Source organism: Stegastes partitus, unplaced genomic scaffold (assembly GCF_000690725.1).
Source record: "Stegastes partitus isolate 25-593 unplaced genomic scaffold, Stegastes_partitus-1.0.2 Scaffold97, whole genome shotgun sequence".
Taxonomy (NCBI): domain Eukaryota; kingdom Metazoa; phylum Chordata; class Actinopteri; family Pomacentridae; genus Stegastes; species Stegastes partitus.
In genome coordinates this window covers 70,167-95,441 of record NW_007577828.1, presented here as the reverse complement: position 1 = coordinate 95,441, position 25,275 = coordinate 70,167, and positions in this window count along the sequence as shown.

The window sequence follows — 25,275 nt, the reverse complement described above, 5'->3', positions numbered from 1 at the left end:
CTGTTGGAGGTGAAAAGCTTGGGAGCCCTTGAATTTTGAAGTGCTGCCTTTAGTTTTAACATTAGGTTAGCCATTAGCAGTCTGTAAACACCTTTTAAAATTACCGACTGTTGAACCACAGTGATTTCTGTAATTATACGTAATTATCTTGTAGGTTAAGTAACTATTAAAGTAATATATTTACATTTAGCAATATGTAATTAGTAGGATTACATTTTTGAAGACTGAGGCAAACTAAAAAACTCAAAACTGTGCCCTGGTGAGTTCTGAGTTCACACAGAAAGTCACATGTGGTCACAAAAACAGTCACAAAATCTCCCAAATAATGCAAAAACTCTGCTCACGTTCTGTCTGAATGCAACTTCAAGGAAACACCCACAACAGGAAAAACTAGCAACTGTATGGAATGTAAACTGGAACATGCACCCAACATTTCTATTTTATGTTCAGCAAAAAAAAAAAAAAAAGTTGAGCTGTGGTTGCGTGAAGGTGAAACTGAAAAGCAGCCGCGTCACCGTGTGAATCCTGGATGGTACTTTATTTACAGAATATTCATCCCGAGGGACTTTGTGAAGAGCGACAACGTGACATTCATCTCTGAAATGATTCTCTGTACTTTTAGCCCCAGATATTTCTCAGTATAAAATATTTTTTTCTTTGATGATTTTATAAATTTCTAGTGAAATGGAAATGTGTGACAGCGTGCACATATCCCAGTGCTGATTCTGCCAAAATCAATTGAGACTTAGCAAAAATATTCAACGTTAAAAAAAAAAGAAACTTAAATAAGTGGAAAAAAACAGCAAGTAATAGTTTTTCATTAAATACAGTAAAAAAAAAAACTCAGAAATGACACTTTAAAATGCATATAAGACTTTGGAATTGAACTTTATCCATTATTGATGTCAACACCAGAATCAACACAGTAAGAATTCTAAACTACTTGTAATACACACGATGATGAAATTAAAACTTAAATTTTTTTTTTCTGACAGAAGATATTTAGTTTTTTCCGCTCCGGACGGATTTGCAAGCTGAAAAATCTGGGACAAATTCATTTATTATTAATCCACCTTTTATTTCCACACTTTCTCATTTGATTATCTGCTTTCTGATATGGCAGCACTCATTTGCTTTCCAACATTAATAATTCAGAATTGATGCTGGTGCTCAGACACAGATACTGTCGCGTGCTTTTGTTTCTCTGAGAGTCCAACCAAACTTGTTTCCCAGATCCTTGCGTGCAGGTTTTCGGACGTTTACTGGATTATTTTGTCGCCAAAATGTTGTAAATGGTAGAAGTGATGCTGCAAAAATACGACTATTAAAATCACGTGAGACTCGTTCTGAAGATGAAAACACAAACAGCAATGCATTAGTCGAGGGTATTTTGCTCAGCAGTAAAAGATCTGCATCTTCCAGTATGTTCAGTGTGTGGAGTTTGTAAGGTCTGAAGCAGCAGCTGCAATTTTGTACAAAAACACCCGAAACGCAATCCTGAGCTGAGAGTTCCAACTCGAGCTGCTCGTGTTTTCTGCCCTCACAATGCTATGTGAGTAGAAATTCTATTAGACTCAACATTTACCACATTTAATCTTTAATGAGACTGGTTCTAATTTTATCACATTTCCCTTTTTCGAAGCATCAGTCAGAATTGTCCACGCCTTGAGAAAATTCTGAAACCGTGATGCGAGACAAGTCTTATCGGGGAAGACAGATGGGATTGTCGATAGTTGACAGACATGCTGATAAAGGATTTTGGTTTTATCTCCAATCACTTCATAGGCTGGAAAGCCTGACAGCCTGCATCTTCAAAGCAACAAAAGGCCAGAAACACACCATGCTCTGACAGATGGGGAGACTGTGTTTTTAATAACCTCGGTGCCACCACGGCCCAGCAATGATGCCAGACACAGGGTTGCCAGTGAGGGACACCGCACTGTTGTGCCTTCCTGGCTGTCGCATCTGTAAGACGGCCGAGGTGATAACATCTTTTCTAGCATTACAAAAATGGCAATACGGTAGAAGGGGCACTTGCGGTCTGGAATTTGCTCTTTCTGTTCGCTTTGAAATGTTAATGTCTCCTTTACATGTGGTCAGATTTAAATCTAACAGCCAGATGTCTGGTCGCAAGTTTGCATTCCTTTGAGGTTTCTTAATTCGAACACAGTTAATGCACCGTTCCTGAAGATTACGCGTTGAAGTTTATACAGTGTGACAGGCTTTTTTGTTTAATTGTTTGTTTAATATTCACTCTCATGCTGCAGTCTTCAAATAAACATAGTCAATGTCAGGTCAATGGCGTTTATCTAAAGCAGCAAAGCGAGTCTATGTGACGTCCCCGCAGCTGGACTGACGTCTCGCAAGCTTCAGCAAAGCTGCTTTAACTGTCTCAGTGACAGCTATGGTAAGAGCCACAACTGACTGCAGAGCGTTAATGCGAACTGATCTTGTCTTTGAACGGTGCACTGAATTCTAATGTCAACAGTCATGCTCGTTTTTCATTAGCATTATGAATAACTGCCTGGACTCGTCATGGCGCTGCTCTAATGACTCACTGCTGTGTAGGTTTGCTGTAACATAACCAATCATCCCTTCAACAACTCCTGGAGGCTTCTAGTGCTGTAATGTACTACTCTCGATGGAAATCCAGCAAAAAAAAAAAAAGAATAATTTCAAATAAGGAGAGGTAATATTTGAAACAATAACTCACAGAGCTGACGGAGACACTTGTGTTCCATCATGCATCATGCTGCAGTTAAGGAGAGAAATGGAGAGCTCTGTAGAGAAAAGAACTGACTATTGACTGGCCATTGATAAATAATATATAACTCTACAGCGCAATTCGATGTGAATTGCAGAATGGCTCCGCAATGAGGTTCTCAATGTTTAATGGGAACGCGGTTTCAAGGTGTTAATAGAGTGCAGCTACGCAAAGAATTTGTTGGCTGTTTTCAGCTGTTGAATGGCGCATTCATTGGAGAGACAAACCGAGAGCGTAAGAAGATAAAAAACACGCACACTGTAGTTGAGTGTGTCGGATTCAGAATACGGTGTTTACAACATGTCTGCTTGTTTAGTATTTGTAAATACAGCAGCATTGGTTTGGTGCTGAATTTCACAGATTTTTTTTTTTGTTAAATAAAGTTCACAGCTCTTGGAAAATGTATTTCTAGCATAAACACAGAACACACCAATCACCCACAGCAGTAAAATCACCCGTCTAATATTGTACAGGCTCCCCCTGGTGACACCAAAGCAGCTCTGACCTGCAGAGACATGAACTGTGGAGGTGTCCTGCGGTATCTCCACATTTGCAGCAGAACCCTCAAAGACCTTTAAGCTGTCAGGTGGGGTCTCTGTGGATTGGACTTGTTTCCCAGCACATCCCACAGAATCTTGATCGGTCAATACCTTCATGTTTCTCTAACTGTCCCTGAACAATTTTCGCCGTGTGGAAGGACACATTATCACTGCCATCAGGGAGCACCATTGCAATGAAGGGGTGTATGAGTGCTGCACCAATGTTTAGGCAGGTGAGCAGAACGTTGCCCAGAGTCTTACACCATCTCAGCTGACTTGCTTTCCTCCCATAAGGAATCCTGCTGCACTTTGTTGACCAGGTAAATAATGCAAATGATAAAATAGAAACTGTGATCCATCAGACCTTCTTCTGTTGCTCCATGCTCCACTTCTGCTGCCCACATGCCCACTGTAGGCGTGTTTGGTGGTGGACAGATGTGAGCATCGGCCCTCTGGCCAGTCTGCAGCTATGCATACACAGCACGCTGTGATGTGTATGATGTTCTGGCGCCTTTCTATCATCGCCAGTTTTCAGCAATTTGTGCTCCAGTAGCACCTCTGTGGGATCAGACCACATGGGCCAGACTGTTTCTCCCCACAAACATGAGTGAGCCTTGGGCAACCATGATCCTGCTGCCAGCGCACTGACTGTCCTTCCTTTGACCACATTTGGTAGGTACTAAACAGTGGATACTGGAAACAGCCCACAGGACCTGCTGTTTTAGAAACGCTTTGACCTAATCGTCCAGCAATCACAATTTGACCCGTCTCAAACTCTCCCAGATCCTTAAGCTTGCCCATTTTTCCTGCTTTTAACACATCAATTTCAAGAGCTGATTGTTCACTTGCTGTGTAATAACGCTGTCTGAACACTTGACAAGTGAAAGTTGTAATGAAATAATCAATGTTATTCATGTCACCTGTCAGTGCATTCTGTATTATACACTGGATCAGTGTATAATACAGAATGTACTGTAGACAGACGGAGAGTCTGACTAGTCAGCACAATCCTACTAGTGTGTGTGTGTGTTTGTGATATTGTGTTCTATCTGAACTCACTGAAGGAACACAAATACACATACAGTAGATTGACCTTAATCAGTTAACTGTTAGTAATATGGTCTTCATTTCCCTTTTTGATGTTTGTCTTTTGGATCGTGCTAACCCGCTGCTCTCTGATTCCCCAGCGCAGGAGGGGAAATGACAAATCTGTTAGCTCTGTTGTTTTGACTCAGTCGTCTCTACCTTAAAACATAATGTACAACTGTAGTACAACCTGCCCCCCAAAATAACCGCAGACTGTTGATGAGCAGCAGGGAACCTCAGGCTCAAACTATGCACATCTGTCAGGCAGGTTTGAGCAAAACTATGCTGCATTATTAATGACGCACCGCTTGGAGGCTAAGCCTCAGGATGACATCTGTCAAAGAGCAACACATCTCTTTCCTCGTTGGGGTACTTCAGTCCAGCTTGACGCACAGGGAAGTGTGCGCGTTGGGGGTTCGTCGGAGTTGACCTTCACTTTCATTAAGCTTTATTCATCACCATATTTCTAACTAATTTCTAACATTACTATCCCTTTTCTCTGTGCAGTTTTATGCTGCTTTGTCAGACAACACACTTGAGGCTATTTTAGAACTCATTAGTTTAATTGGCAATAAACTGCAATTATTTTTGCAGCTGCAAACTGCATTTCTAAGCTACTACGCTCGCTGTTGGACTAGCAAATGAAAAGAATGCCAGCGCCAGCTTCCCTGGATTTCTCCCTCTCCGTCCTGTGTGGAGTGATAATAATTACTGCTCAGGGGGTGGGCAAGTTCATCTAAAAAGTTCCCCTGCACCAAAGGAGTCGATTTCTTCTCCCCTGCTTTAATAATAATACATTTGTGGGCTTGTCTGTGGCTTCCATGACTCAATAAAAATAGATGAATAAATAATGAGCCCAATTGAAGGCACTTGGTCAACATTCATGCTCCAGCTTCTTCTCCCTTACACAGAACACTCCCTAATCCCCGCTCGCATGAATTATTCATACATTTAGGAATGCAAGTGTGCGGCTGGAAACCTCACCGATGAAAGGGAATCGTACACACAGAGACAATACAGTAGTTCTACTGACAGCGTGATATTTTGTTATAATTCTGGTGTTTCTCCACTTAACGGTTTGCAAATTTAGAGTCAAAAGGGAAGGTTTTATATAATACATGTGGTATATTCTACAATATCATCAGAAACGGTGCTCACACATAAAATATAACCGTTCCCAATTTTAAAGAAAAAAGAAGAAAAAGGAGAAAAACTGTGAGCACTCTTTGTGCAATAAACAATGAAGGTGGAAGGAGACGATCATATTAGTGGAAAAAGTGGACTAACTGAAAGATCAAAACTCATTTGAGGCCACTTAATGGCCGCCCACCTACCGGTATAATGTACCACAAAGAGGTACAAGGTCTGGTTCAAGACTGGTGTGTCAGAGGTTGTGCAATTAACCTCTGCAGAAGAGTGTTTACTGCAGAGGGATGCACGAGTCGTGTGCGTGTATTTTTCTTTGCATTTGTTTCTCAAGTGTGCATGTGCGAGTGTATCTCTCAGGCAATGAGACCTTGGACAGGAGAGTAATTGATTCAGAGAATCTTCAAATCAATTCTTGGACAGCTGGGGCCGAGGAGATTAGAAGTGAAGCACAGGCGGCCCAGAGTGCAGTCAGACAGGCCCCAGAGCAAACAGTAATCTCAGGATTATAGACCTGGGGGAGATGTACCTGTTTTCTCTCATTTCGTTCCCTCTTGGTCTCCCAGCAGTGACAGTCTATATTCACTACTAACCACTTTCCTCCAAAATGCTGCACTCCCTCCTTCCATCTGTAGAGCTTTACAATAAAAAAAAAAGGTGACTAAAAGCTTCTGCTGACATCGAGGCGCGATTTCAGCGAGAGCATACGAACGGCAGGCAATTGGTGAACTGATATATGCTTTGGGATGACTTTTGACCTTTTTTTCCTTCTCTGCAGTTTCTTCAAATGAAGCTCATTGGAAAAAGTAGCCAAGTCAGAGGCGAGTGAAGATTATCTGGCCATGCAGCTCAAAGCAACCACTTAACCTAATGAAGTAAATAAGGTAATGTGTTCAAAGGTCATTTGTATAATTGTTTTTGGTCGGAGCGACTGCAGACGAATGATGCAGTCCTTTGTCCCATGGCTGGAATATATCTTATTGCCCTTTCCAATTGATTGAATTAGATCACAAGAGTAAATGTGTCAGCTTAATGGTGGAAAAATTGGCCTTAGAGGGAGGTAAGGAGAAGTAATTTTAAAAATAACTCCGGAACAGGCAGCACCACAGGCTGACACAGAGTAAGCCCTTATAGCTTTTCTCTATGTGCAATATGAGCAGTCTGACTTCTGAAATACTGCATATAAACCCCTAATTAACCGGGAGCGCACGAGGTCCTCCGTATGCATGTTTGCGTTCACAAACTATATTTTAATGTGAGTTGGGAAGAAAATCCAAATCCATTATGACATCTGCAGTATTTTCCCAAAAAAATTTTAATTGTTTCTCGGGGGGATTTTAATGAACAATGCCACAGCTGAACACGGACTAGTGGACTAGCGCACGCCTAACAATCACTAAAACAACATACTCCCGGAGCTGAAAACGGAACAGGCATGCTTTTTCCTCGTTACATAAACAGAACTGCCTGACAAAAGGTATTTAAAACTTTAAATGTTGAAATTTTTAGTTTTTTATATCACTCCACAAATGAGGAGTAAATACACCTTGACAATGACTCACAGCGGATTTTGCTCATGACTGTTTTAATAGGCTGTAGGACAACTGTTTACTCCCACGACGTAGTGGCAGTTCTGGAATAAAGAGATAACATGTTTGTGAGGAATAACAACAGAATGCATATCATTACAATTGAGCTGACGGTGCCAAACGAGCTGGTAACTATAATGGCGCACAGTCGTCTGGGACAAATGAGTCACTCATGCCTGACATATCAGTCTGTTCATCAAACCACCTCATGTCACCCATCCATTTGGCAACTGAAAGCAGTTCCCATTTTAACTTGTTGGTGTTAATTCTTTAAGGATGACTTGGAGGAACTCACCTCTAGATTCTGATTGAAGGGATTGTTGGGGAGTTTCAGCAAACACAGATGTTAAAAATTTGCCCGTTTTAGATCCTCAGAGGTGAGGATTGTGTGTTTTTTTATCTCTTATATTTTACCTGAATTGAGTTTCTTTGTGACTGTTGCTCGAACAAAAAGGCAATCCGAGGTTGTCAGCCCGGGCTCAATTAGCAGAAAAGAAATCTATCAAATGATCATTAGTTGCAGCTCTAATCTACATATATCAGAAACTCTGAGACACTCTTTTCTTTGAGAAATGTGAGATCAGACCTGGAGGTCCTCAAATTGAAAATGTTCTGTGTGAAGAGATTAGACGAGGAACAATAGCTGGAGGATGAATATCTCAGTCAGCATATTTCTGCTGGAGGGAGTTCAAATGAGGGCCTGTAACAGGATGAGACTTCTGTCAGCTGTGCGGTCGCGTTGATGGGGATGGCGGCTCCCGAAAGGCTTAATCAAGGGTCTTGACAGGCTCTTAAGGTGATTATCGGCTGATTAGCATTACTGTAATCACGAGATGATTTCTGATACGGGGGAGATTGTTTCGCCACAGTTCGCGACCTCGGCGGAAACGTCCGTTCTGGCAGGCTGGTGAAACGAGGCCGGGGCGGATGGGTGGATGAGAAAACCGGTGTTCGGCTCGATAAATTCAACTTTCATGGAAACACTGTCATAATGCATTCTGCAGCCTGTCCCTCAGTCTGACGTTACAGCGTAATGAATCACTGATCCTGGATAATTTACACTTACTATCTCTATTAGCATGGAGTAGATCTGTGAAGGTAGTAGTCTGGGTTTGACTCATAATAGCGCGAAACACAATGGAGGCTGATGGTCAATGTATTGGAGATCTAAACATCCATCCATCCATCCATTATCTAGACACCGCTTAATCCTCATTAGGGTCATGGGGGGCTGGAGTCTATCCCAGCCAACTTAGGGTGAAGGCAGGGGACACCCTGGACAGGTCACCAGTCTATCACAGGGCTACACTTAGAGACAGACAACCAAGCACACTCACATTCTACAGACAATTTAGAATCACCAATTAACCTCAACATGTTTTTTGGCTTTGTGGGAGGAAGCCGGAGAACCCGGAGAGAACCCACGCTGCACGGGGAGAACATGGAGACTCCACGCAGAAAGATCTCAGGTGCCCCCACCAGGACGCGAACCGGCAACCTTCTTGCTGCGAGGCAACAGTGCTAACCAACTGCGCCACCTTGCAGCCCCTAAACAGACATAAATACAGAATAATCGCAATATATGTTATTCCACGATTGTTCTGCAGAAGTGCTAAAATTCTGGTGAGCTGCAGCACGACAGCCAGGAGGCAGGGATTAGCATTTCCCATCGATGTGAAGGTAAAGAGGGGAGAATCAAAGGAGGATAGTGCAATCGCAGAATCTTAGAGGGGTACAGCCTTGGAATTTTCCAGAAATCAGATGCAGTCAAAAAAAAAAAAAAAAGAGGCAAGAGAGGCAGCAGGGGTTTGTGAGTAGGCATGGGTTGTAATGCAGCAAACTCTATGTGTGCCGTGATCCGAAATAAATAAAAAAAAAAGGCAGCGATTAAATCAGGAAGAGAAATTATAAGTGCTGCTCGCGAAGCTTTCCACTGGAAGCCTGACAGAGCTGTGAAATTTTTTTTTTTTTAGACTTGTCAGAATTTGTACCAGATGCATGACATGTAAATGAAACTGGCAACAAAACACAGCCAGTAGGCAACGGAGGCAACCGAGGTCTGAAGTTACCCTTAAATATCTGAAAGTATTACAGAGAATAGGGTTTGAATGAGTGTGCCATTGTGGCTGCTGGAGGAGTTGTATTACTCTCCAAAAAAAAAACAGTTGGTGGGGGTTTGAAATTCCTGCCTCACTTGTCTAACATCGCCAGTGGCAGTCAAAAAAAAAAAATCAATAAGTCCAAAATAAGACCGCTGTTCCACCAAAACCTTTATGATTACTCCCACGTCACCAATAACTTCTGCAAGCCACCCTGCCTTAGAGAGTGCGACATAAAGTCCAATAAGAGAAAACATCGCCATCTACATCTATCGCATCCTCCCCTGATTATAACATGCTGTAACCCAAACGACATGACAGTACTGTAAATCTAACCATTGATAAGTGAGTTTTCTCTGGCTGACATGTGGCTTTTTAAGCAGCATCCCGGGGGGGGGGCAGAGCAACGATTTGGCTTTTAACGCGAGGTGTTTCGGTCACACCGCATTGTACAGGATTGAAGCAGGTGTGGCTTTCATCATGCATATGCTGGCTGGCAAAGTGGAATTCTGTGGGAGGATTTCTGCTGGCAGAGAAAAGGTGGCAGCAATTCAAAAACAAAGTGAAAAAAAAAAACTCCTGAGCACCATTTCACGACGAGCGCAACTCCATCTTCTGCCTCAAATATATATATAACTTAGATTACATGTTGTTTTCGGGGGGGGCATCGTTTCGTAACATGTAATTTACCTCCTCCCCACTTTCTTTCAACCTGCCTTCTGCGAAAAAAAAACTTTACACAGTTTAAATCCCAGAGTGACTTTCAAGAAGACACCTGAACTTTTATTCAGCCCACGTGGTTGCAAAGAGCTCGAGCAAAAATAGTGAAAAGTAATAAAGTGAGAATTTTTCAGGTCACAAAAAAGGTGAGTTGCAACCATTACTCAAAAACCTGCCGTTCATCTCTGATGGATTCCTTCCGCTGACCACGGAGGCGACAGCGCACTCCCAGAACGATCTTTGGATCTCAGGTTCGACTGATGTTTACATTTATGTTGTAGACGCCTGAGTATTTTTTATTTTTTTTTCTATCAAACTCCAACACTGATATATCTCACTGTGACATGCCACGGTCCACGGATGACCAGTTATCCACAAGCAGACAAGAAAATTGGAACAGTAATACAAGGTACATCACTGATAGCATTTTTTTTTCTTTATAGTGTTGGAGTAAATTGATTCTTAAATGGATTTTCCCTCTAAAAAAAAAAAAAAGGTTGAACACAGTGTTGCACAGAGTAATACACAAATCTGATTAACGGATAATGGCTGTTCTTTTATTATTCTATTTTATAGGAATATCCCCTGCTCGTTTGACAAATCCTTTTAGAAATCAGCCCTTTGTGAAATCTCAAGGCTCGCCATCTGATTTCTGGAGTCTCTTATGTATTCATGCGGCCGCCCTCAATTTTTTTTTCTCCCCCCCAATTTCCAGGATAGGGAGCACATTAGCGTGATTAGCAGGTGGCCCCAAATGTTGATTAATGCGATTTGATACGGGGAGATAATTCAGCCTGATGCCTAATATTTAGCTGATCCAAAAGACAATGGACATTAATTATCATTGTTACTAATGCTTCTGGCACGAAATGTTCTCATTACCTATTCCCATCTAATTTAACACCAGGAAAGGCAGAGAGGGAGGAAGGGAGGCACACACGGAGAGTCAAGAGAGGGAATGGATTTAACATGCAAGAGAAAGAATGAGAAAGATCAGGAAGATGGACGGATAGATGGATGGATGGATGGATAGATGGATGGATGGATGGATAGGTGGAGCACAAACACCCAAACTTGACAGTTTCACTCTTGCATTTTTTTTTGCAGGATATCAGTCTCAGTAGTGTCAGCAGTTGGGGCGCACACTGTTTCAACTTGTGGAGACAGCTTGATAGACTGACAGCGTCTTGCGACCGAGCTATGATTAGACAATCCCCAGCTCGGGGAAGGGATTTGATAAACTGTCAATTTACACGAGCCAGGTGTAGCGTTGTTGCTGAAGAGAGAGACTGTGAAGGTTTTCAACTCAAGTAACTGATAGAGAACACATTCTGAGCCTGTAGTACAAGACCTTTTGTTATGTTGAAGTCAAATAACTGATAGCCAGGCAGAGCTCAGAAAGCGCCTCTCCTTGAGATGATAGAAGACCTGCGCAATGCCTCCCATCCAGCATTCAATGGGAAAACAATAAACAAGCCTGAGGAGGGGTGGGGGAGGAGGAGGGGATGGAGAGATTGATGGGCGTGCAGTTCTGATCGCTCAACCAACAGAAACTCACTTTACCAGTTCTGTGCTTTATGCACATTTGTGTTTATGAAATTGCAATCGATTGTTTCAATTACATGCGCGGCTGGACCATAACGTTGTCACAATTGATGTGCTACTCCGAGTCAACCTTTGTAAAAAAAAATCATTCAAGTTGTGAGCGGCGTGAAAAAGTTCTTTTCAGACTCTTTTTTTTTAAAGTATCCTATCTCACTTGTAGGTTGAAGAGACGAAGGCCATGAACGGGACGATGGAGGTAAATATTAAGTCATCTGTAGTCTTTGTACTGACCCTTATTTGTGGACACAAGCTTTGGGTAGCGACCATGAGGAATAGATCATGGGTTGAGGCAGCTGAAATTAGGTTTCCCCGTTGGGTGGCTCGGCTCTTTCCCCATGACAGCGCAAAGATTTCATTGATCTGGAAGGACCTTGGAGTCAAAGCACTATTTCTCCAAACCGAGCCGAGCCATGTAGTGTGATGTAGCGAAGGCACCTGGTACAAAAACAAGACATAAAAATAATGAAATCTTTGCGGTTGACCACTTCTTGTAAGTCACTGGAGTCATGACTTGCTGGATATCTTCATAGAAAGTTCATGTTAGTGTTTTGTAGATGATCAAACTAACTGATTGACTGAATAAGTTAGATTCAACATTTATTATTAACAGCATTATTGACTCATCTATACAGTATAAAGCTCACTGAAACCTCCAGGACAAACATAATGCACAGTGGCGCAGTGAGGCTCTACAGCTAGAAGGTCCTTGGAATTGTCGACTGGGGGTCGTTCTATGTGGAGTTTCAAATCTCTGGGTGTTTGCATTGATGTGCACCTTGATGACCTTAGCATCTGTATGCTCACACTGGATACATCTGGAGCGCACAGGAACGAATATGTTTGTGTTCACATCTACAGGCATGTATGTGCCCTATTCATAACCTCCTAAAGATAGTAGATACAAACAACAGACTCACTCACAGTAAATCTTTACATTAAACTGAAAGAAACCAAATCAGCAAAGTTATTAGTATATATATTTTTTCTCTTCTTGGTAGAAACTACTTAGTTACTGAGGGAAGGCGATCTTGGCTGCGCTGCACTGTTAATTACTGCAAGCATGGCTGGGATGAGCACCAAAAATACGGATGGATGGCTTTATTCGGCTGTGGATGATTTAGATCAAGTGTACTATGCATAATAATTTTAAAGTCCCCTTGATGAGTGCTTCCCCAAATGCTGTTGTTGCCATTTTATTGCTCTCCACAGAGCGGATGATGCCGCTCGGGCAAAGCGGTGCCATCCTTTCCCCCAAATTAAGGGTGAATAACATGACTTGAAGTGACAAATGTTTAAGTTTTTTTTTTCTACTCCCCAGTGTGCTAAAATAAGTGCTGCTGCTTTTAAGTGCAATCATTAGACCCTCCAAAAAGGACTTCATACGTTATCGATGACAGCGAGACAAAGAGAAATCTATTTACACATAATAAAAGCATATACTTTGAGCTTTATCTCTGTCAAGTAACTCACTGTTAATTACTACTACTGCACCTGTGTTTGATTACTGTAGATGGTTTCTGGGTTCAGAGACGTGCCAGCACAGCCTGTCAAAACAGCTCTTCATCCATAATAGGATGGCAATTAACTGTTCTGTGCCTAAATGAAACAATACAGTGCTCGCCGTGAGAATTTAATTTTTTGCACCCCGTTAGCAGCAAAGCTAAGGCGCTGACGGCCTGCTGGTCTCTTTTGTCGTGCACGATCAAGGAGAAGAAGATTTCTGCCAGATTGTCGTGAAGTTTGATGGTTTTTCATGACAAGGGGCCACGGTAAGTAATTACATGTTTTATATGACATTTAATATTCATGATCCATGGGGCAGGAATCACCTACAGGCCGAAAAATTTACAATCAAGTCAAGGTTGTGAGGGCTGTGTTGTGTTTTTGGGATTGTTTCTTGTCTCTGTTTTGTGGTGGGTGTGCAGGCAGCTGTGGCTCATCGGCTCATCAGCCTCGCCCTGCTTAAATACTGGTGTTCCACAGAAGATCAACGCCAGATGATTGTGATACCTACCTCGTGGTATTGTCAGGCCACTAGTTGCTTCACCTCGTTGAGTATTTCTAGTCTTCTCTAGTCTCAAGTTAATGTTTGTTCCACCTGCTTCCGGTGTTCCTCCTCGGCTCCAGCTTTCAGCACTTCCCCGGGCACTCCAGCGCTTCACACCCACGGGACCTCACAACCACGGGCACCTTCTTTGGGAGAACCACACACGAGAGCACCACCTACGAGCACCGGACCCCCTGCGCACCACCCTGGTTTCCTCCTTCACGGCTCCCTCTCCACACCAGGAAGACCCCGCGGATTCTGGCACTCACGGGCACCGGCTCCTCGTACACCACCCCTGGAACCCTCCTCCTCAGACGAAGGCTCCACTCCTCCACCCTGCACGGTCTACGTCCCTGCACCGGATCCCCTCACTGGGTTATTCCCCTCTCCCTCCTGTAAAATAAAACCTTTTTTACTAAACCTTTCCCTGGTCTCCCCCTTCGTGTGGATCTGCCCTTACAGTCACCATGCACGACCCGTCACAAGGGTTCTCAAATAAAAGTCTGATTTCTACTAGTGGCTGATGTTTGTAAGGAAGAGAACTCATATTAAAATCCTTGAAATCTGAAATTTGCTGAGCATGCTGCTACCCATGAACTCTCATGGCTTCACTTTTAGCCCCACTAATGCTGAAGCACAATCAAAATGAGGAATGCAATCATACTTTAAATAGTTTGGTTGTTTCTGCCTGTCTGAGTAATGTTAATGGCATTGTACCAACATTTTTCAAGCTTTTTGTGTTTTTTTTTTTCCCTCTCTCTCTCTCATGTCGCAAATTCAGTGGTATAAAGCAAACAGTGGTGTTTGTTCCATCAGCTCTCACTGAGAATGATGATTGAAACAGTGTTTGTCTTCATGCATCACACCAGACACATTCATCCAATACTCTCACTATTATTTTGTGTATGTTTTTGTTGTACTTTTTTAAACTATTTTGGATCAAATAAACCTTCATTGTGAGACTTCTTGTTTTATTATTTAGGAGCTGCCGGGACCTTCGAGACTGTACCTGTAATTAAGGGCAATAAATTAAACTCGACTCGACTAGAAATCCCTCCCGGGGCCGGCGAAATGTTCGACATATTGTGATGTCTCCCCTGTGGTCCTGTTTCTTTGCATAGTTATAGCGCGCTGACAAAATGTTTAACATTGGATGCGCCCCGTGAGGAAAATAAAAAACTCATTGTCGGCTCATTTGTCCTTTCCCGCAGCGTGCAACTTCACTCTTTTACCCAAAGTCTTTCAATTTACTGAGGTAGCACTAAGGTGTTGATTGAAATTTCATTGACTGTACACAAATCCCTGGCCTCTAATCCCCATAATTCCAGCATATTGTATTGTCATTAACCACTCACTGGCTGGTAAATACAAATCCTTTCACCTTTCACTTTGTAGTCCATGGATAATTGCTGTATCCTCTCCTCAGAAGCATTCCCATGGGAAGCAGAGACGAGGAAATGGGCCCTGTTGGTCTTGACAATGTAATATGGAGCTACAGTATACAGGAGATCGCTTGGCAGTGGAAGGAAGTGCCTTGTACAGGTCTGCCATCGCTGACAGAGCAGACACACTGGCTAATTAGACCTTTACAACCTCCCAGTGGTGAAACACTTAAATGTCTGGTCTTTGAGTTGAAGCTCCACTCTTTAGGGCTGTTCCCCAGTGGAGCCGGAGCGTGCACTCTGTGGTTTATTGAATAAAATGGAGGATGCTTGCTTTAAGCTGCAGCTCTTCCACTCTGACAGCACAGATACGGCAATATGATTTAAAATGAGGGTACGTGTGAAAGAGTTAAAAAAGAAAAAGATCACCAGCTACATATAGTTGTCCTGGATGTCAATAGCAATAAACCGGTGTCATTTAAAGGAATAATAAAAGAAATGAGCCAGTGTGCTTCATTAGACGACACAGCGACTTAAATAAAATGTGTGTTCTTGTCAGGTCACTTCCTTTTATTGACTGTGTGAGTAAAGGAGGAGGACTCAGTTGCACAATTTCCCACAGGGCTTTCAAGGAATACCACCATGAACAATACAGGTTAATTAATTCCCAGGAGACTTGTACTGGTCTGTGACTATTCTCAGAGAGATTTCTGTAACAACAAAGCAAAATCATAAAAAAAAAAAGTGCTGATCAGGTACTGATGAGGACCATTTCTGCAGCTGGTGCATCAGTGGAAGCAGCATTTTTGTAGACGAAACAGAAAATATTGTGTAATGCAGCTTTATTCTCTGTCTCAAAGAAACTGCAATCAAAACCGTTGCTGGTTTGACTTTCATAAAGGGATCTTTCTGTCCAGCATTCATGATCAGAAATCCAAGTCAGAACTTCCATTGAAAATGATTTAATCCTCATAAGTCGTTTTTTCAGTGTGGAGATTATTTTGTTTATGTTTAAGGGAAAAAAAAAAAATCCAAGGAACAACTCCCACTGGAGATCTACTGTTTTAACTCCCATGAGTGTTTTTTAAAGATTCGTATAAGAACCTGAACTGGCACCGGTGGAGCTTGTATAACTTTCACATCATTCTTTAGATCAGAGCCATAAATGTCTGTATTTGTTATCAAGAAACATCCATCCATCATCTATACACCGCTTAATCCTCACTAGGGTCGCGGGGGGCTGGAGTCTATCCCAGCTGACTTAGGACAGGTCACCAGTCTATCACAGGGCTACACTTAGAGACAGACAACCAAGCACACTCACATTCACACCTACGGACAATTTAGAATCACCAATTAACCTCAACATGATTTTGGACCTTGTGGGAGGAAGCTGGAGAACCCGGAGAGAACCCACACAGGAAGAACATGCAAACTCCACGCAGAAAGATTCCGGTGCCCCCACCGGGACGGGAACCGGCCACCTTCTTGCTGCGAGGCAACAGTGCTACCAACTGCACCACCTTGCAGCCCATCAAGAAACATGAGAGAGTTTAACAAACTGGTGCAATCCTGACATAATGACGTCAGCAGTGTCGCCTGATGGACTCGCTGGGTGGCGACCCATCGGACGAGCCTCGGTAAACCCACATCCCCTCCAACAAAACTACTGCACATAATCAATTTAAATACCCCTCCATTACACACAATCAACGTCACACTGTAACCACACTGGTTTGTGGACAAACTATTTGACAAAAGCACGTTTTTTTTAGATTCAAACAGATAACATCACATGCAGTGATCCACCGGATAGAGTCTGAGACTGACTCCTGTAACTCAATATATGCAAATGTCAGCTAGGCAAGGTTCCCTTGTAGCGATTATCCATGTACAAGATCTTTGATTAAGCCAGCACGGCGCAGTGTACATTGATTGAAAGAGCACCTTTCCAAGCGACCCATGTCTCTCATTACAGTTTTTTTTTTTTTTTCTCACTTAACCCACTCAGTGATTACTTGTAAGTGTGGTGGTCATCATTCCTGTGCACTTAATGTATACAGTCACAGTCAATCAGGCATTAAATAGGTGTTTTATATCTAAAAAAGTGCACGCTTTGTAATAATCAGCTTTTTAAATATCTAATAAATCTTATAAGAATAATGTCTTGATGGTGAAATGAACACAATATATTATCAAAACCTCAAACTAACAACAAATTCATGGCTCCATAATCATTTTTATCTCATCAGATGTCTCCCAAAGTCCCTTTAATCCTCTCTGGGAAGTCTTGTAATATTTAAAATATAATGTGGATAGAAAAACATTTTTAGCTTGTTCTTTATTTTTTTTATTGACTTATTAATGCAACATTTTTTAATTAAACACAATCTGCTGTCTGCATTTTTCCCCCAATTGAACTGCATAATAAAATGTTATTAAAACAAAAAGGAAATAAGATGTCTTTTTTTTAAGCTCATCTGCAGCTGTGTGTGTGAGAGAGAGAGAAAAAAAGTAAAGATTTATATTTTAGATGTTGATGTGTTGGTCAAAAAAAACTGCTCGTGAACCAATCACACCTCAGCAAGTTTCTTGACTCGAGTGTGACATGAGGGACCTGCCCGACATGCGACCGTGAGTGACACGCCGCCGCTCGCTGTGTGCTTCACTTCACACTCATCTGCTCATACAATGATGGACAGCACGCGCACACATTCATCTCCACGGGGAGAGATGTTCCAGGCATAGGCCATACAAGACATAAATGATCCACGATGCCCCAGGAACATGTTGCAGCGGGTTCATTCATTCATGTTGTCAGGAATCTGTCTCTGCTATTCTCTTTCTATAAAAGCAAGACCTCAGCTCCCCTGCCGCTTTTCAGCCTCTGCAAGCATTCCGTGGCTTTACTTTCAGATTCCTTATCGTACATAACATAGAGGATAATCCCTGACTTACATCAACAAATAGCACGGCGTGAGTTCATCTCATAAGATTAATAAACAATATTTTCATGATTTTAGGGAAAGCTACTTCTTGTACAACAGTGAATGTAATCATTCAAGACTCTCCGGCGGAGACATTAATGCAGGGGAGCATGTGCACTTTGTAACATAATTAAAAGTTGTCCAGGGGTAGGGACTGCTGCAGGGCGCAATTACTCATAACTGCCAATGTGATAACATGAAAGTCTGCGGATCACTGTATTGTGCACACATTCAAGCACGTTTCAAATTGGTGAGACGCTTTCTTTCACAGGTTGTCTGAACGTGTGGACGAGTGCGTCAGATTACAACATACAGACACACACAGAGGCAGGGATGGATGCCGTCTTTAAGCTGCAATTCCACATGACGCGTCCAAAACGACTCTTTAACTAATATTACCAACATGTGTAGAGTTGCATGAAGCAAAAGGGATAAAATTGGCATCAAAAGCAGCAAAACCTCACACGAGACTGTGCAATATGGAAACGCTTTGTGTTCACAAATATCTCAAAATACTTGACAAGCCGATGACTGCCATTGTCACAACGTAACTTTAGTGCCAAATCGATGAAAGCCTGCATGCCCTGCAAACACCTGCGCTTCCACGATACCCACTTTATGCAGTGGGAGATTTTTAATGGGCCATTGATTTGGCAGACGCAAATGAAAACAAGGTGGAAATGCATTCTAAGCCATTTATAATGTAGTTTTGAAGCTACTAAGCTTGTCTGGGTTGGATGCTGCATATAATTAATGTCTCATTGTTTGTGTTAGACAGGGTCATTGAGGTTAATTGAGTCTTACTTCAAAATTCTGGCTGGGAGCCACACGTGCAGTCTTTACTGTATATTCACTTTAATTAATATAAAAGGAGTAGGCAGCCAGCCTTGCCAAGCCTAATGATGGGCAAATGCTGCGTAAACAACAACAAAGACTGGCCCTGTTCAGCTGCCTGCGCAATATTAGCAGACGTAGCGTCTAATCGTACTGTGGCTGTCACCGCTGCTCCCTTTCCGTCACTGATAGATAGGCTACTCGAGTGAACTGAGCAGAGAGTGAAGATAACCTCCCAAACAAAGCCTTGTGGGTATTGGCTGCTGGAGCATTTGCAACACATGTCATGATACCAGGCTCTCACTCTCTGCCTTACTTTGATGCACTCTCTGGAGATAGTAAACACACTTTAAGGGGGTGCTTCACTGATGGCCTTCCTCGGCTCGAAACTCAGACCCCCTTAATTAGCCGCATGCACAGTCTAAAACTTCCAAGCCTGCATTAAACTCTGCACCGCTAAAAGTCCGCCTCTCAGGAAGAAAATCAGTGATTGTGGTGAGGCAGCAAACATTAGCATTAGTGTACATTCAGCTTTGTGGATTGTAAGCGGTGGAGCAACACCCCGCCTCTTGTTCAATACGTTTCTAATGAAAGTCAGCAGATGAAATGATCAGTCAATGCATTGATTTAAAAAAAATTAATAAAATAACACATTTGACTGGGAATGAAACATTTAATTTACTTTTAATGAATAAACTTTTTAGTTGTGAAGACTTTTGTGTCTGTTAGTTGGACGAGCAGGTCAAAAACATCACTTTGGGCTCTTGACATTTCATTGACAAAAGTATTGATTGATCAACAAAGAACATATTCAACAGTTTGGAAATAATAATAATAAAAAAGTAACTGTTAGCTGCGGATGTGTCGTTGCCTCGTTTGTTTTCAAATTAGTTGCCTCAAGAAATATTGATCCCTTCGACACTTTTTCGGTTGGAGTTCTTAATTTATGATTTTTTGGTTTGTGGTTGGGTTGTTGTGATTTTGATTTGTGTATATTCAGCATACCCATCCAAAGTAATCTATCTATCTATCTATCTATCTATCTATCTATCTATCTATCTATCTATCTAGTCGTGAGATAAGTCGTGGACCTATTCCTCAAAACAAATGAGGCGTTAAACATCCCTCGGTTAACAAAGAAGGTGATCATTGTGTTAACACTAAGAATATCTAATCTTGCACCAGAGGACACCTGTCAGGTTTTACATTCTGTCTGGTGTAATTAAATTACTTTTGTTCGTTTTGTTTTCACTCCTTGTTCACTTTCACGCGCTACTTGGTCAAGTTTAGGCACCAATACTAGGTGGTAAGGTTCAGGAAAATAGCAGCAAATGGGTTAAAATACAACCTTTCCATATCATATTTGAACCCTCGTCTCCATTTTCATTGTTGTCAAGGAGACGAGTCCCATCCTATCTATTGTAAAGTGTGATAGGTTAGCAGAAAGGGACCACCGGAAAGCAATAAAATGGTTGAACAGAGACATATTTGTGAAATAAACTTAAACTGCAGAAAATACATTTTCATTTAAATGTATTTGAGAAGACGGTTTAGTTGTATAGGAGCAGAATTTTTGCTATAAAACCCACAGAAATGAAAGCTGACTTATACATTGCAGTGTGTCAGCTGTCAGTCAAAGTCATATTTGATTTTCAGAGGGACAAAAAAACGAATACAAAGAGGCAGCGCATACACTCGGTGGTCACTTCTCTTCACCTGTATAGTTTAATGTAATCCTCTGTTCGGCCCCATAGTCGGCTTTTATGACGCTATAATGTTCAGAGGTTGACACTGTCGTAGAAGTGTTAATTAAACTATATGGTTTAACACCAAGGTCAGAGATAATAGTGGTGCAGCATTGGGCTGCATTATAATCAGAAGTGGGGAGGACAAACAATTAGAAACCCTTCTCAACGTAACACAATAGCACATTTAGCTATGATCTTAGTGCGGTGGTCGACGGGGGCGAATGACGCGCATAAACAGATGCATTGCAAAAGGAAAACGCTGCACATAGGGAGGGGCTGCATGAATGACAACGAATGCAAAAAGAAAAAACGCTGCACATCCAGTCACACAACGGAAGTGGACCAGGCCTCCAGGGGCAGTTTTTAAGTCTTTAGCTTTTCAGTCAACTGTGATTATATGAGTGCTGAAGTGGTGTTTTAGAATAGAATAGAATGCTTTTATTGTCATCATACACAAAGTACAATGAAATTGAAAGACAACTCCAGTGGTGCAAAATACATCTATAAAAGACAAATAAGAATATATAAATATATTTACAAATGGAGCCAATAGGAAGTATATACAGTTTATTCTACCAGATGGTAGAATAAATATATTGCACTGATGAGGTGAGAACACTGTGGATATATGAGGAATATAGATATATAAATAAATAATTCTAAATAAATAATATATATAAAATCTATCTATATAAAGAGATAAGATATATATAATATATGATAATTATAAATAATTATAATATAATACAGTATGATATAAATAGGGCTGCAAGGTAGCACTGTTGCCTCGCAGCAAGAAGGTCGCCGGTTCATGTCCTGGTGAGGACAGCAGGATCTTTCTGCGTGGAGTTTGCATGTTCTCCCCGTGCAGCGTGGGTTCTCTCCGGCTTCCTCCCACAGTCCAAAAAACATGTTGAGGTTAATTGGTGATTCTAAATTGTCCGTAGGTGTGAATGTGAGTGTGTTTGGTTGTCTGTCTCCAAGTGTAGCCCTGTGATAGACTGGTGACCTGTCCAGGGTGTCTCCTGCCTTCACCCTGAGTCAGCTGGGATAGACTCCAGCCCCCCACGACCCTAGTGAGGATTAAGCAGAGTGTAGATAATGGATGGATGGATGGATGGATAATATACATAATAAATATATATATGATAAATAGTACAGACTATAGACTAATGTGTGTTCACTACCCATACTGCACTTGGGTAGATCGTGTTGGTGAGTTACTACCGTCTCCCTGTGTTCACTCTGTTTATGTTTATCCACGGAGACTAGAGAATACACACGTTTTCATGCAGCTTTTCCCTCAACTGAAGTTACTTGTCTCACTCACTGTTGTCTGCCTCTCAGGTGAAAAGCTCACTACTGCCCCTAGAGGCCTGGGGCACTTCTGTTCTGCTTTTTCTTTTTGCAGCGTGTTTCTGTTTATGCAACACATTTGCGTACAAGCAGCTGGTTTGTGTATATGCACGTCATTTGCCACCGTATCTTAGTAACAAAGATGATTGAATTTATACAGTTCTGACAAAGCCAACAAAATGTCACATGTTTCATGAAAACAGAATTTACTGAAGGGTCATTTCACCTTGACAGCATTATAATCAGGTAGACAGACATAGGATGTATCACAAGGCAGAAGTCTGTATTTCTGAAACAGAACCTACATATAGGTAGAAGCTTAGTGCATTGCTTCTGGGAACAAACTAACATAATGCTAAACAGCCACACGCTGTCATCCGAAACACTCAAAAACAGAAAGCTTAAAAACAATCAAATCCACAATTATATCCTAAGCACGGCACCGGCTATGCAAATAATGTGACCCCTGCATACGACAAAAACAACATCCTGATCCTGACTGCATTCTGACGACAGCTTGAGTGTAGGTCAGGACCAGTGATGCATACGGTGCACACAGGGTCAAGTGTAATCACAGAGTTTTGTGCAAAATTAATCACTCCTTAACTGCACTCTATAGGTTCTCCAACAGAAGTGTTCAAGTGCGATTTTAATCCCCCAGTTTGCCTCCTTGACCTTAAAGGCCTCCTTGAACATCAAGGACCGTTCCCGCGAGAAGTGAACGACTTTGGATTATGTTAAAGTTGGAAAACATATTTTTCCTCCTCCTCGTGACAGGCTCGTATAACCATCTTTGTAACCATGACATTTATTGTGATCCACGGAAGCATCACCTAAACTCTAAATATAGACGTGTTGATTTAAAGGTCATGGAACTGTGTCTGGGATTTTTTTTTTTCTTTTTTTATATACGTGCTTACAAAGTGCTTCGCAATTTTTTAGCTGGCATTCAGTATAGTTACTGAAGATAGATGATGGGAATGATAAGGATGATAACACTAATAATTCAATTGATAAATCAGGTTGGTCAGGAATCTATTATTACTCTGTGCCTTTCTCATCTATAACCAGTGGCTGAACCCCGCTAGCAGTCATTTCCCATCTCACAGACTGTCTGGATGACTGATCAGGGTTGTGATTGTCTCCCCTCTCCCCAACACACCACCGCCACATACGTCAGCAGTTGCCCATACATCTTGAGCAGTCTCTAACTCCAAGCCAGAGCATTTCTAGAGCCCCGGTAAACGTTGCAATCAACGGCAGAATTGGGCCAATTCCTCATAACCTTGTCTGCACATGGCACCTTGCCTTGAATCATAAGAGCGTCGGGCTGTAGCAAGTGTTCAGTCTGTCTGCAGAGCAGCTATATTGCCCCAGTGGGTTTGAAGAGGGTAGATCGACATTTAATTATCTATGATTGCCCACAAAAGCTGCATGGGTATTGTAGATGTGATATAATGGGGCTGCCACGAGCCCTGTCATGATAGCGACATGTACAAACAGCAGTTATGTGACATTGCAGCCCGTTCCATGCGGCTGCTCTGTGCTGTGGCCAACAGCGGACTTTAAACAAAGGTTTTTGAGATTGTCTGCATTCGGGCCGTCGCAAGAGAGAGAGAAATATGAAACAGACATCACAGGTGTACTTTATTCCACTCACAATGAACCCCAAAAAATCCAAATATGGAATATTAATTCGCAAATAGTAAGCTTCTATGCCTTCAAAACCTATTTTTGATTTGTCCTTAAGAGATCAATACAACTCTCTCGCAGTTTGAAAAGCAGAATGTGTTTTTTTTTTATGAAGCAATCATCTTTTCTTTTAACAAAGCCAAGCTTCACCTTAAAAAAAAAAAAAAAAACTGAATCCCATCAAAAAGACTTTAAAACGGCATCTAATTTATAACCACATTAGACTTAGAGATGAGTTCCCATTGACCATTGTTGAGGGGAGATGTTCGATCTCAAGCATTATGTTCAGTCTGGTGGCAGACTTCTTTATGTTTCTCTTGAAAAGAAAAGCAAAATCAATAGTGAAAATGTTTCACATGATTCATTTGCGAGGCTCAATCGAAGTAGCAGCAATTTTTCCAAAATAATTATGAGCAATCTAACATCTCGGATTGCACATCTTCTTCTCCAGCCAATCATAGGCATATAAGCAAGCAGTGAAAGGCGTTGTGGAAATTGATTGTCCTTTTTTCTTTTTTCAAATTTTTCACAAAATAAACAAAATGTGCTGATCAATCTAGTCACATAAGTACACCTCTTGTCAATGTCTCCAGTTTTTACAATGGAGACTTGATGTTTCTGAAGCCATTAGTTATGACCAGCATGCCAGACGAGGCATTGATCGCCGGCCGCTTGTAAATGCAACAGCAATCATTTCACAAAGAAAAAAATAGAGCTGACTACGCTGTCATATATAAATGTGTGACCTGCGCAAAAAGTGTCAAGTTAAACGACTTTTTAATTTACTCAAAGTACAGAGTGGAGTTATTTCAGAAGTGCTTGTTGTTACAGACCTCTGTGTTCTTCGGCGTCGCTTTCACACTTCTTGCCAGTTACAACAGATATCAGATAACATTTTTAAAACTTGCCAAAATACCACATTTCTATATTTCAAAGGGAAGTCTGCCCAAACATACAATAGGAAACTACTGGTGTAAGTGTGCCGCCTGCTTTGTGCAGGCTCAAGTGACGTGAACTGGTTCTTGATTTGTCTTGTTGATGTCATAATCCACTCTACTGTACTTTTCTGACGGATGTCTCACTTTTCAGCTTTTACGGCTGATCTCATAGCAACACAAGGTGTTCTGTATACTGAAACATGTGCCTCTGGATTTTATTGACCTTCCACATGGGGAGGTTTATGGGCAGTTCCAGCGAAGAGACGCTTGAGACTTGAGGTCAGTTTTTCCAGATAATTCTTCTGTGTTTATAATGAGGTATTCTTACACTAAAAAAAATAATAAAGGCTCTGACTTCTTCTTCCATCGCTGATTCCAAACTTTGTGCACAACACACCAGAATGTGGAAGACACCCACGCTGCTCCGTTTTTACTTCTAACAATCCTCCTGATTCCGCTCCTTGCTGAAGTGTATTTCTTCTATGTCTCATGACGGCGGAGTCATTATAACATATGGCTCTTCTTACCGCGACACACAGACAAAACTGATGGCTGAATAGCTGCGGAGATTTAATGCCAGCTGCTGTGAGAAACAGAAACAACTCAAATCCAGTTTGCTTCAGCAGCTATTTAAAATGTAGGAAATTGAGTGAGACACTGCATTTTATGTTCCACATTTACTCTGTGTCACAGTGGGGATCTCTGCCGCTCCTGGGCCTGACTCCCTCCAGTTATCAGCCCAG